General features: G+C 48.4%; 1 long non-coding RNA gene across 1 annotated transcript; it reads right to left on the bottom strand.

The window, feature by feature from the left end:
- Positions 1 to 551: 551 nt before the first annotated feature.
- On the bottom strand, positions 552 to 3,987 carry LOC306804576. The gene is made up of 3 exons (XR_013774930.1): positions 3,888 to 3,987; positions 3,344 to 3,509; positions 552 to 700 (listed from the first exon to the last, which is right to left on the bottom strand). It is a non-coding gene; the product is annotated as an uncharacterized lncRNA (long non-coding RNA).
- Between the last annotated feature and the right edge of the window lie 8,662 nt (positions 3,988 to 12,649).

The raw sequence follows: 12,649 nt of genomic DNA, 5'->3' as shown, positions 1-12,649 counted from the left end.
GCCAGGTTGGACACTGGGGCTTGCAGCAGCCTGGGACAGTGGAAGGTGTCCCTGCCCATGGGAAGGGGTGGAACAAGGTGGTATTTTGGGTTCCTTCCAACCAAAGTTCCTCACTTGTAGGAGGAATGCACAGCACAAACCAATACAGGATGATATCTCTGCTGGAGCTGTGGGGACTGGGACAAAACATGGGGTCCTGCAATTTAACAGGAATCTGGAAAGCAGAGAAAATTAGCCCATGAGATTTCCTGCCAGCCCATGTCACCAATCTGCTGCTGAACACGTACATCCCAGCAGGAAAGAGGAAGAGGTTTTGGAGCAGAGAACGAAATAAAAATTCCCCTCTCTAGTTGAAGCCTGAACTGGTGGCAGCCCTTGCATTCAACTGCTTTGTCCTGCTGTGGCAGCACAGGAGCAAGGCACAGCAGCACTGGGATGCACCCTGCCCTCCCTGATGCCCTGGAAACTTTTTTAGGGAAACTGTTAAATCAGGCTGCCTCCTGCCCTTCCACTATCCCAAATAATTTCTGGTGAGGGCCAAGTACCAGGAAGGCTGGGGTTGATCAGCCTTCAAGGAGCTCTGAGGTGTTCAAAGAGGTGCAGATTCCAGCTCTGGGCACTTCACAGGATCCTCTGTGGCTGACAGAAATCTCTGCCTGTGCTTTGGCTCCCAGCAGGCTGAGCAGCACAAGAAGATGCTCTCCAGAACATATGTGTTATAAGTACACACTATTTTATTGGCTTTCACAAATATTAAAATGAATGCTATATATATAATGTTGAAAAACTGCTGTGTGAATATAGTTTCTTTTAGTTCTGCTATTGACAAAACTTAGAAATAGTAGTGTGATAAATATATATTTTTCTTAGATTTTAACATAGTGATGTAAAAAGCTTTTGTTCATGTAACCAACTCAGAGAATGGTAAAAATATAATCAGAAAATACTTCACATTTTTGGATTATCCTATCTGGATGAAGACAGAGGTGAAAAACACCAAAACTCCAGGAAATACATTTATTGATCTCTGTTATCAGGGAGTGCACTGACAAGAGAGAGCCAGAAAGAAAAAAAAAATTAAAATGTTGATTTACAGGTGGGGGGGTGTGAGGTAGTGATTTTGAATAATGCATAAAAGTCTATGAATATGCAACAGGTTGATGCACTTAAAAAAGTGTTTTCTAAATTAGTGTGTGCTCTTGGCTGAATACCAAGCACCCAACCATTGTAACCTTTTGCTTTATTGTCTCTTATTGACTTTTATCAAACCTTTTAAAACCTACCAGGAAAGTGAACCTGGTTTTTCACAGTGTGCAATCCTAGAGAGTTTTTTTCCAGCTGACTTTTGATGAGATGTGGTCTCCCTCCCCACCGAGCTCCCCTTCAGATTAACTTTGTTCCCTGCTTAGCGGGTTAAATCCCCACCAAAAACACATCTCAGAAGCTGCAAAGGAAAGAGAAAACACACACTTTCCCCTCTGGAGCAGCAGCACAGCAGAGAGGCAGGGGTGTGCTGGGCACCTGATTGCACACACACATTCCCACCAATTCACTCCCTAATCCATCCCCTAATTCATCCCACATGTCTGAGTACAGAGCTCTGGCTTTGATGCACCCTCCTGTGCGAGGAAGCAGAGCAGATGTGGAGTTATCAGCTCCACAGGGCACACAGCTGCCTTTGGCTGAGGATGAAGGTACCTTTCTGCTTGGGACAAGGACAGCTGGACTCAGCTCATGTTCCCCAAACCCCCTGGCCAGCGCTGCTCTCTGTACTCAGCAGACCTGGCCTGTGTCTCAGGAATCTCCTCAGCAGCCAGGGGGTCTGAAGGGTTGGTTTCTGTGTCTCCACACAGCTGCACTCCCAGATTTCCAGCTGGGACACTCAGTCCCTCCTCAGAAGTCCTTCAGTGTGTGCACATCCCATGGCCTGCTCCACGCTTGGCATGGGCAGCATTACCCACGCAGAGCAGAACACAGTGTGAATATTTTTTGGACACTTCCAGGCATGCTGGCTCCTGGACAGCCTGTTCCAAGGCCTGACAACCTTCTCAATGAAGATATTTTTCCTGCTATCCAATCTAAACCTGCCCCAGAGCAGATGAAAGGAACATCTCCCTGCCTGGCTCTGAATTACAGCAAGCTCTGCTCCTGCCCTCCAGGGAAGGTTCTTCCATGACATGCAGATGGTGGGATTCTCCCAAATCTGGCACAAATGGTAAATACAAGGCTGGCATGTTCAGGTGAGGCAAAAATTACAGCTGCAATGGTGCAGAAGTGTTTTAGGCAGAGGAATCCATGAATCCCAGAATGGTTTGGGTGGGAAGGGATCACAAAGTTCATCTCATCCCACCCCTTGCCATGGGCAGGGACACCTTCCACTACCCCAGAATACTTCAAGCCCCATCCAACCTGGCCTGGAACACTTCTAGGGATGGGGCAAAACTTCTCCTGTCCCATGGGAATACTCTGGGAATAAAGGGCTGGGAGGAAGGCAAAAAGGAGATACAAAGCTCCCCATAAAGACATGACTTCACTGCAGCCTGGCTCTCTTTGAGGCAGCTGTCCTTCATTCATAAACATGGTGAACACTTCTAAAAGCAATTTTTGTCCTGACTTTTGCAACAGAAACTTTAGTTACAGCAGAAATTTCATAAGAGCTTTCAGTGGGGTGGAGAAAGTGCCTTGGTAACATCCAGGGTAATTACAGTGCTCAGTTTATCCTGAAGCTCCTGAAGGCCAAGGAAATTGCTATGGGCAATAAATAGAAAAGGGTGGTCTGGGAGCCTGGCCTCCAGCACAAAGTCCATGATTTCAGGCTGGAAAGGGGATGTTAATTTTTTTCTTTTTTCTTTCCTTAGCACCATTTGAAGTGGTTTTGCTTAAAAAGCCCATGTAAAACCTTGCCCACTCTTTACTCCAGTACAAGATTTTTGGCTTGATGTGTCCCTGAGCTGCTGTTCCAGCTGAGGAGGATGATGGCTCACTGGATGCCTCAAGATGAAAAAAGAACTGTCAAAGTCTGAGCTCTCCTTGGACCACCTAAAATTCACACTACCACCATGATTTCATTAAACTCCTATTACCACAACAATAACTTCAAATTCCCACTAACCACACACATGCAGGAGCATCTGTGGGCAGGACATGGACACAGGACAGCAGCCCAGAAAACTCAGAAAAACTCAGAAAACTGGCTCCTCAGGAAGAAATAAGGAAGCATCAGTGCAGAAATTTTCCTAGCCACAAAATGCTTTCTTTCCCCCCCATATTGTGTCCTTGGGTTGCCAAGCAGCTGAGGAGCCCATATTTGGTTTTTCCCAAAACAAGCCCAAGACACACAAACCTGCAGCAGGTCAGAGCCCAGGCAGCCCTTCCAGTCAATGCTCTTCTGCTTCTGTCAAGCAGGAGCCACTTGTCTCCTCTTCACAAGGCAACTCCCTCATGTCAGTGGGAAAGGCCTGGGACAATGTTCTTGGAGTTGGGAAGGATTATCCATTTATCCACTCCACCTGAAGGAAGCAGAGCAGCTCCATAGTTACTGAGCAGGCAGCATGGCATGGCACAGGAGGAGTAAAAGGGATTAATTAAGGCATTGGCAGCACAAAGAAGCACTGACAGGTGCCAAGCCAAAATACAGGGATTTAACTCCCCTCACCTTTCATCAGGGTGCTTTGCCTTTTAAGATCTTCTGCTTGAAAATTTGGTGCCACTCTAGCTGGTCATGCTCCAGCCACAGTGTTTCACCTGCTGAACTTTTTCCAGCTTGCCCAGTCCTGATCTCACTGATCCACCACAGGCATCCTCCTCTCTTTGTTAGAGCAAGCATTTCTTACTTATGTTAAATGTTAATTAATGTAAAAAATTACTAATGTTAAAGCATTTCTTACTTTACTCAGAGTGCATTTCCCCCCCACTCTATTCCTGACTCTTCCCCTTCTATTGATCCGATTCCAGCCTCCCTCACTTTTGCCAGAGCTCACAAATAAGGGATGTAACATTGAAGCAGCACTTGATGGCTCAATATTTGATGTAAAAGTTTAAATGAGCTGCTGTAACAACAGCTCACCTGCATTTCATCTTCCTTGAGAAGTTTACCCCATAAAACACCTAGGAGTAAATTACCTAATCCTACTGAAGCACTGATAGGACATCAAAACTCACCAGAAAAAAATTAAAATATCCTCTGGTCCAGGTCAGTTTCACGTGTTCTGAAAGCAGGTCCCATGCAGAAAATCCTGGTGACATGGTTTAATGCTGGGCTTGGGTCAGTGGTTGGATTCTGTGATCTTAGAGGGCTTTTACAGCCTTAATAGTTGTTATTTTACCTTCAAGCCTCACCCCAGAGGCAGCTGCACTGTGACTCTGCCTGGCTTTAAAAATCAGCTCAGCTGAATTGATTTTAAACCAGGCAAAAAGCTTCACAAAAGTAAACACGACTTTTAGTGAAAAATATGACTCCGTTATGCACCATCTAAGGCTCTCAGAGCCCCTCAGAAGTCACAAAACTTCCAAGCCCACTCGGGTTTTGCTCCCATTTCTCAAAAATTCTTGCTGATGCTCAGGTAGGAATTTGCTTACCAGTGTCACTCTTAATAAGAACAGGCTTAATTAGCCCATGCACCACCCCAGTGAGGACAGTCAGACCTTACCACTAATCCCAAACAGCATCACAGAGAACCAGCCCTGGCAAGGGAGGCATCATTAGCAAGAGCCACATTTAAACCCAGCAGTGCCACTACTGTGATCATTTCAGGCTTGGGAGCACTGCTGGGAATGTTTCAGTGGGAAGGAAGAAGGATTTATGCTTGGCCAGCCTGGTTTGGTTCCACAAGGAGGCAGCCAGCAGTGAGGGAGGGAGGAGATGCTGCAGAGATACCCCAGGGACCTCCCACCACAGCAGGGTGCTCTCAATTTGGGTCCAGCTGCCCCACAGCTGGTACAAGGGGTAAATATTGGGGACAGAGAGTTGTCTTGGGTTGCAATACAGGATGTGGCCAGCAATGTGTGTTCTGTCACCATCTGTTGAGCTGGGTGGAGCAGTGACCCTTCTCTCCTAGCACATATTATCTGCTAATGGGCCAGCTTTAAACCAGCTGGGGCAATCATCTTTATCTTTCCACAACTCATCCTCCCTCCAGGAAGATATCATCTGCTGCTGGCCCATTCAGTGCCACTGTGTGACTGATAAAATTACATCATCCCACTGGGAGATGCTCCAGCCAGGGGAGCAGCCAAGCCTTTCCTACCTAGATAAAAGCTGAGATTTTGGACACCAAGGTACCTTCTTTCCACTGGATTCCAGAGGAAAACCGGATCTTTCCACATCATCCCTGGACCTTCAGAGGAAAACTGCACCTTCTACAGGAGCACTGCTCCAGCTGAACCACATCTGCCACTGCAGGAGGATGCAGCCACCATTGAATGGGACTGCTGCCAACACCCTGACTGGCACGTGTCAGCTTGGATTCTGACTCTGTCAGTGTTTTGGGATTGTTCTTTGTAATACTGCATTTCTATTTTAATTTTCCTAGTAAAGAACTGTTATTCCTAATTCCCACATCCTTGCCTAAGAGCCCCTTCATTTCAAATTTATAATAATTTGGAGGGAGGGGATTTACATTCTCCATTTCAAAGGGAAGCTCCTACCTTTATTGGCAGACACCTGTCCCCCAAACCAGGACAGAGTCACACAGGGAGCTCTCACAGCACCTGTGTGAAGAGTTGAGGTCCTGCACCCAACACCAGCCCTTTGCCAGCAGGCAACAATTAAACAGATGTTTAATTAAGATGTGCACATCTTTCTCTGCCTTCAGCAACTGGATCTTACAGAGTGCTGCTTACAGGTGCAGCCTGATAAAACAGAAAATCCCATGAAGGAAGTGCAACACTGGCTAGAGCTGTGCCCAAATGAGCTCATGGAAGCTGGGCTCAGGCACAGAAAGCAAACCAGGGCTGAGGCTGGGCCAGGGCAACCCAAAATGTTGCCACTGTTGTAGTTTGCTTGGCCAAGCAGGTGGCAGTAAGGGATGCTGGTGTCACCATCAGCACACACCGTGCCCAGCTCTCCCACCCACCAGCAGGGCCAGGAATTGCACACACAGATGTTCATTTCTTCCTTTCCCTTTTTCCTGTCAGCTCCACCACTTTTCCCCTCAAGAGCCACACCTGCTTCTGGAGCAGGCAGTCTGAGAACCCTCTCACCTCCATAATTCCTCTTGACTTAAAACTCAGAAATAAAACTTCTGATGCCTTAAGGCTGCCCTGCCTGTGGTCAGAGTTCACAGTTGCTATATTTGGATGTAAAAATGACCCTTTCTTTCCACTGGAAAAACAATTCAGCTGCCAGATATGATGACCAAACACAAGCACTGTTTTTTGTAAACACAAAAGGTTTTAAAACCTGGCCCCTGGTTTAGGCTCCTGAGTTGGTGTGAGCTCCAGTGATGATGGGGAATTGCAAATATTTTATGAACTCTTGTGAGTTCACTGAACATTCCTTATTCATTCCTCTCTACAAAGTATTACTCAAAACTTTTGAAGAGATACTTTTAACTGACCTGAAACTCCAAATTCTTACAAAGAAACAAGAATGGGGCTGATTTCAAGAGATCAGTCTGGAGGATAGTGACACTAATGAACAGCCAGAAGCCCTGCTAGACAGCCTGGACCTTGGGTAAGGAGAGGGGCAGTGCCAGAGGGCAGGGATGGACGGGATACTGAGAAGGAATTGTTGCATGTGAGAGCGTCACACACAGTGCCAGTGTCACACACAGCCAGTCACACACACAGCCAGTGTCACACAGAGCCAGTGTCACTCACAGCCAGTGTCACTCACAGCCAGTGTCACTCACACAACCAGTGTCACTCACAGCCAGTGTCGCTCACAGCCAGTGTCACACACCCAGCCAGTGTCACTCACACAACCAGTGTCACTCACAGCCAGTGTCACTCACAGCCAGTGTCACACACCCAGACAGTGACACTCACAGCCAGTATAACAGAGTCAGTGGCACACACAGAGCCAGTGTCAGACACAGCCAGTGTCAGACACAGCCAGTGTCACTCACAGCCAGTGTCACACACAGAGCCAGTGTCACTCACAGCCTGTGTCACACAGAGCCAGTGTCACACACAACCAGTGTCTCACAGCCAGTGTCACTCACAGAGCCAGTGTCACTCACAGCCTGTGTCACACAGAGCCAGTGTCACACTCAGCCAGTGTCAGACAGAGCCTGTGTCACTCACAGCCAGTGTCATTCACAGCCAGCGTCACAATCAGCCAGTGTCACACACAGAGCCAGTGTCACACACAGAGCCAGTGTCACTCACAGTCAGTGTCACACACACAGCCAGTGTCACACACACAACCTGTGTCACACACAGCCAGTGTCACACACACAGCCAGTGTCACACAGAGCCAGTGTCACTCACAGCCAGTGTCACACACCCAGACAGTGACACTCACAGCCAGTATAACAGAGTCAGTGGCACACACAGAGCCAGTGTCAGACACAGCCAGTGTCAGACACAGCCAGTGTCACTCACAGCCAGTGTCACACACAGAGCCAGTGTCACTCACAGCCTGTGTCACACAGAGCCAGTGTCACACACAACCAGTGTCTCACAGCCAGTGTCACTCACAGAGCCAGTGTCACTCACAGCCTGTGTCACACAGAGCCAGTGTCACACTCAGCCAGTGTCAGACAGAGCCTGTGTCACTCACAGCCAGTGTCATTCACAGCCAGCGTCACAATCAGCCAGTGTCACACACAGAGCCAGTGTCACACACAGAGCCAGTGTCACTCACAGTCAGTGTCACACACACAGCCAGTGTCACACACACAACCTGTGTCACACACAGCCAGTGTCACACACACAGCCAGTGTCACACAGAGCCAGTGTCACTCACAGCCAGTGTCACACACACAGCCAGTGTCACACACAGAGCCAGTGTCACACACACAGCCAGTGTCACTCACAGCCAGTGTCATTCACAGCCAGTGTCACACACAGAGCCAGTCAGACACAGAGCCAGTGTCACTCACAGCCAGTGTCACACCCAGAGCCAGTGTCACTCACAGCCAGTGTCACTCACAGCCAGTGTCACTCACACAACCAGTGTCACTCACAGCCAGTGTCACACAGCCAGCGTCAGTTACAGCCAATGTCACTCACACAACCAGTGTCACTCACAGCCAGTGTCACTCACACAGCCAGTGTCACACCCAGAGCCAGTGTCACTCACAGCCATTGTCACTCACATCCACCCCACTGGCATGGAACCCTCACACACCAAAGGCACTGCCTTCATGCCAATTAAATTTTGGATTAGACTCCCCCCCTCCCTCCATTTTGCCTTTCTCCAGGATCTCTTGAGGCTTCAAAGGCACCTTTTGCATCACACACACCAGGATATTTTCTCATTACAGGGACAAGCTTATCAAACAATTGCTGCTTAATTCCACTCTTAGCCCATGAGCAGTGACCCAGATTCCTGATCTCCATTACGAGAAGTTGGCCCCTGAGAATTTCAGGCTGGATAGCAAGACTGGGAGACTGCCAAAACAAGGACATGACGCAGTGAGAGGCAGAATGAGCCAAAGCAGTCCAGGATTTTGGCCTTCAGTGGTCATGGCCAGGTCAAGTGCACAGAGATGGGCTCATTACCTGAACTCCAAGCCCAAGGAAGGGACATCCCACCCTCACAGGCTGCTGCAAGGTCAGACCTAGTTGGAGGGCTGTAGTAAGAGTGTAGTAGTGACCAGCAGAATACTGAAAATGACCTAGGAATGGCACCGATTGGCTCTGGTTGGCCAAGCCCTCTCAGAGTCTTGTTTCCAGACTGCCAGACTCAACAGGGGAAGGTGGAATGTGAAATAAAACATGGAGAAGTTACAAAGAAACCCAGGAGATGAGTACATAGAGAGGAAGCCAAATGCTGCAGTCACACTGGGCTGTGCAGCTCCATCATAAATCACATTTGCAATCTCCTCCAAATGTGTTTTACACACTCCAGCCAGACCCTGAACAGTTCCTCTCTGCTGTGTCACACTATCAGAGCCAGAGTTTTGTGTCAAACTGTGCCCCCCATCTGTCTCCAAAGAGGATTTGGAATAAATCCCCATGTAATGGATGCACCTGTCTCTTGTTCAGTAGGGTTTGCAAGTTGTCCCTCCTGAGCCAGGTGAGAGAAGCACAGCTGGGTGGCCCTCAGTGGTGGCATCTTCACCCCTGCTGTGGGAGCACCTGGAAGATGGGGACAAACTTTTTAGGAGGAGCTTTTGCTGTGGGACAAAACTAAGAGATAGAAACCTCTCCAACAGCACCTTCAGGAGAGTAGAATCATAGAACAGCTTTAGCTGGAAGAGAACGTAAAAGCTCATCCAATTCCACCCCCTTCCATGGGCAAGGACACCTTCCACTATCCCAGATTACTCCAAGCCCCATCCAGCCTGGCCTTGGACACTTCCAGATGTGTTTCCTTTCCAAGTACAAGAGTAACTGATTTTGCAGTCAGCTGTGAGGGGTGCATTTCACACAGAATTAAAAGCATACTCTTATTACCCAGACATGATGATGTTCACAGGGAATAGCTCATGCTAAACAGGGAGTGTCTGATGCTGCTGGCTGTGGCTCTGCACCCAGGTGTGTGTTCATCCTGCCTCTGACAGATCATGGCAGCCCAGACTGGCCAAATACAGCTGGATTTGGCAGCACAGCTGGAGCCAGGATGTAAAGAAACCCAATCCTGAGCATCCATGGAGGATCAGAGCCCAGCCCTGCAGCAAAAAAGATGCACAAAGCTTGGTGCAAGGACAGGCAAGGCACTTCAAAGCTTGAAACAGTTTCTTTGTTATTGTTTTTGGGGCTTTATTATAAACTCAGTCAGCTGCTTAATGCCTCACTGTCCCTCCTGAGGCACAGGCAGGGAAGCCCTTCTCTTCAGAGCCAGCAGGTTCAATCTTCCCCATCCCACAGCCCTGTCACTCCTCACGCTCATAGGCACAATCAGGGGGAAAAATCATGCTCCTTCTCAAGGTCAGGCCAAAATTTTGGGGTGGGAAGCTGGAAAATCATGAAGAACAGAGGGGAGGGTCTGCACTTGGCATCAGCAGCTCCAATTGGATGCATCCAGGTGCATTTCTATCAACAAGCCTTGGAGCTCTGCTTCAAGGAGAGCTTCCAGTGTACCCCAGCCACTTCAGAAAGGCACAAATGCCAGCTCCTGACACCTGATGGCTAATTTTATAGGGAAACTTGATTGCCCTGTGGAAGAGGCTACACAAGGTCAGGAATTGCAGGACTGGTCCCTTCACAGCCACCTGAGCCCCAGAGTATTTAATCTGCTTCCCTAATGCCTTGTCTACAGCAACATTTTCTTTGAAGGCTGCTAGCTGAAAGAAGCCAATTGCTTTGGAGCAGCCAGAATTATTCATTTTGAATCCTCCAGTGCATATAAACACCCTTTAAAATTCAGAAGATAAACCACCACGCCGCTGATGACTGGCGAGCAGAATGCACGCGGCAGCAAGCGATCATCTCAAGTGCTGCAGTCCCTGGGGATCTAAAACAGGGATGTGTGGAAATCTGTTATCCTGGGGGAACACAGAGCTGCTTCTGGGAAGAGCAGACTGGCTCTGGAGGAGCTGGCTGTGGATTCATGCCTGTGGATGATGCCAGTCCTCCTACCCTTCTCTAGGCTGCAGGGACACTCTGCCAGCAATCCTCCTCCCTGCACTGCCATGAATTCTCAAAAAGCCCTGGAGCCAAGATTCCCTGTGGTGCCTGGGAGGAAGCCTCAGTCTCCCTTTCCTCCCCAGGAAGAGGTGCCACTCTCCAGGCCAAGGTCAAGCCCCTGATTTCCTTCCAGAGCCACCCACACTCTTCTCAACAAGTCACCTGAGGAGCAGCAGGTTGGACAGAACTCACAGCAGCAACAAAATTGGGCAATTCCCAGAGTTCCCAGTGGTGCAAGACAAGTTTATAGAGGAATCCACAGAAATTCTAACATGATTAGGATTGTGAGGGATCTGAAAGACCATCTAGTTCCAACTCCCTGCCATGGGCAGGGACACCTTCCTCTAGACCAGGCTGATCCAAGCCCTGTCCAATTCAGCCTTGAATATTTCCAGGGATGGGGCAGCCACAGCTTCTCTGGGAAACCTGTGCCAGGGCCTCATCCTGCCTGCCATAAACAAAAACAGGCAAGCCAGATCCATATCAGAATTTGTCCTTCCAGTGTCCCAGGGGAAGGAAGGAAGATGCATCCTTGAAGGAAGGGGATCAGATCAAGGAATGCTTAAGCCAACCAGGTGTACATTTGCCCATTGCCAGCAATAAAGAGACAAAAATATTCAAAACAGAGGTGACATCTCATGCCTGGAGACTGAAGTCAGCCAGGACATCAGAATTTTCCTCAGCAGCTGATTTCCCACGTTTTCAATGGTTGTGCTAAATCATTCATAGAGGATAGTGCTGAACTCAGCCCAGGAACGCTGAGCTGAGTCAATGCTGTTCTCCCACTCCAGTTTATCCTTGCAAATCAGCTGGAGATGAATGGCTCCCTTATTCTGCACCCAAAAATAAACCACATGTCAAGGCTCATTCCGGGAGTTTGTCGAGCAGGTGCTGATTTGTGGGATCAAGCACATTCAAGTGGATCTGATGCATTCAGGCTTTGCAGGCAAAATACTCCATGAGAACCAAGGCTTCACAAGCAACAGGGGAGGAATCAACCCCAACCTCTGGAATTCACCCAGCAGCTCCCTCCCATCCCACTGGTGTCCAGGAAGGAATTATTCCCTCTTCCATGGGCTCCCCAAAGGGTTTGGCATTACATATCCACACTTCATGGAAGGAAGGAGGCCCTTTCTATGGCAAATTCACTCCAGAGGGTGAATAAACAGGATTAGCCATTATTGCATTGTCCCATTATTAGCATACATGGTCAAGTTAACGACATATATGGGGACAGGAAAGCTGACCTGGAGAAATCAGACTTAGATAGGAAAGGAGATACAAGCTGGGGCCCTATAAAGCCAAAAATTGCTGCTGGACAGGCTCTGGCCCCTGTTTACACCTCTCTCTCTGCCCCAAAGTGACAATGCAACACTCCAAAAGGAAAAAACTTGCCCAGGAATGATTTTGCAGTCCCTCCAGGTGCTGTGGATTGCTTTGGAAATGCAAAGTTCTCAGTTATGCAGCTGGAAAAGTTGTACCACATTGAAGATTAGGAAGAAATTCTTCCCTAGGAGGGTGGGGAGCCCTGGCACAGGATGCCCAGAGAAGCTGTGGCTGCCCCTGGATCCCTGGAAACGTCCAAAGTTGGACACTGGGGCTTGGAGCACTCTGGGATAGTGGAAGGTGTCCTTGCCATGGCAGGACATGGAACAAGATGGGCTTTAAGGTCCATTCCAACCCAAACCATTCTGTGATCCCATGATGTGTCCCAGAAATAAATGTGGTTGCATGGATCGTGTTAGAACAGCATCATTTTCACAGAGCCTTTGGGGAAAAAAAATAAAAAGCCTTAATAGTCCCCAGAAAAATATCTGCTGTGAAATCATTCCCTCTGAGAATGATATTATGGAATAAGTGATCATCAGCCAAAATTACTGCATGGAAATCATCGATTACAGAAATACCCTGA

The sequence above is a fragment of the Erithacus rubecula genome, assembly GCF_903797595.1.
Source record: "Erithacus rubecula genome assembly, chromosome: 8".
Classification (NCBI taxonomy): domain Eukaryota; kingdom Metazoa; phylum Chordata; class Aves; order Passeriformes; family Muscicapidae; genus Erithacus; species Erithacus rubecula.
The sequence above is the reverse complement of the archived record's forward strand: the minus strand, read 5'-3'. Positions and strand labels throughout refer to the sequence as shown.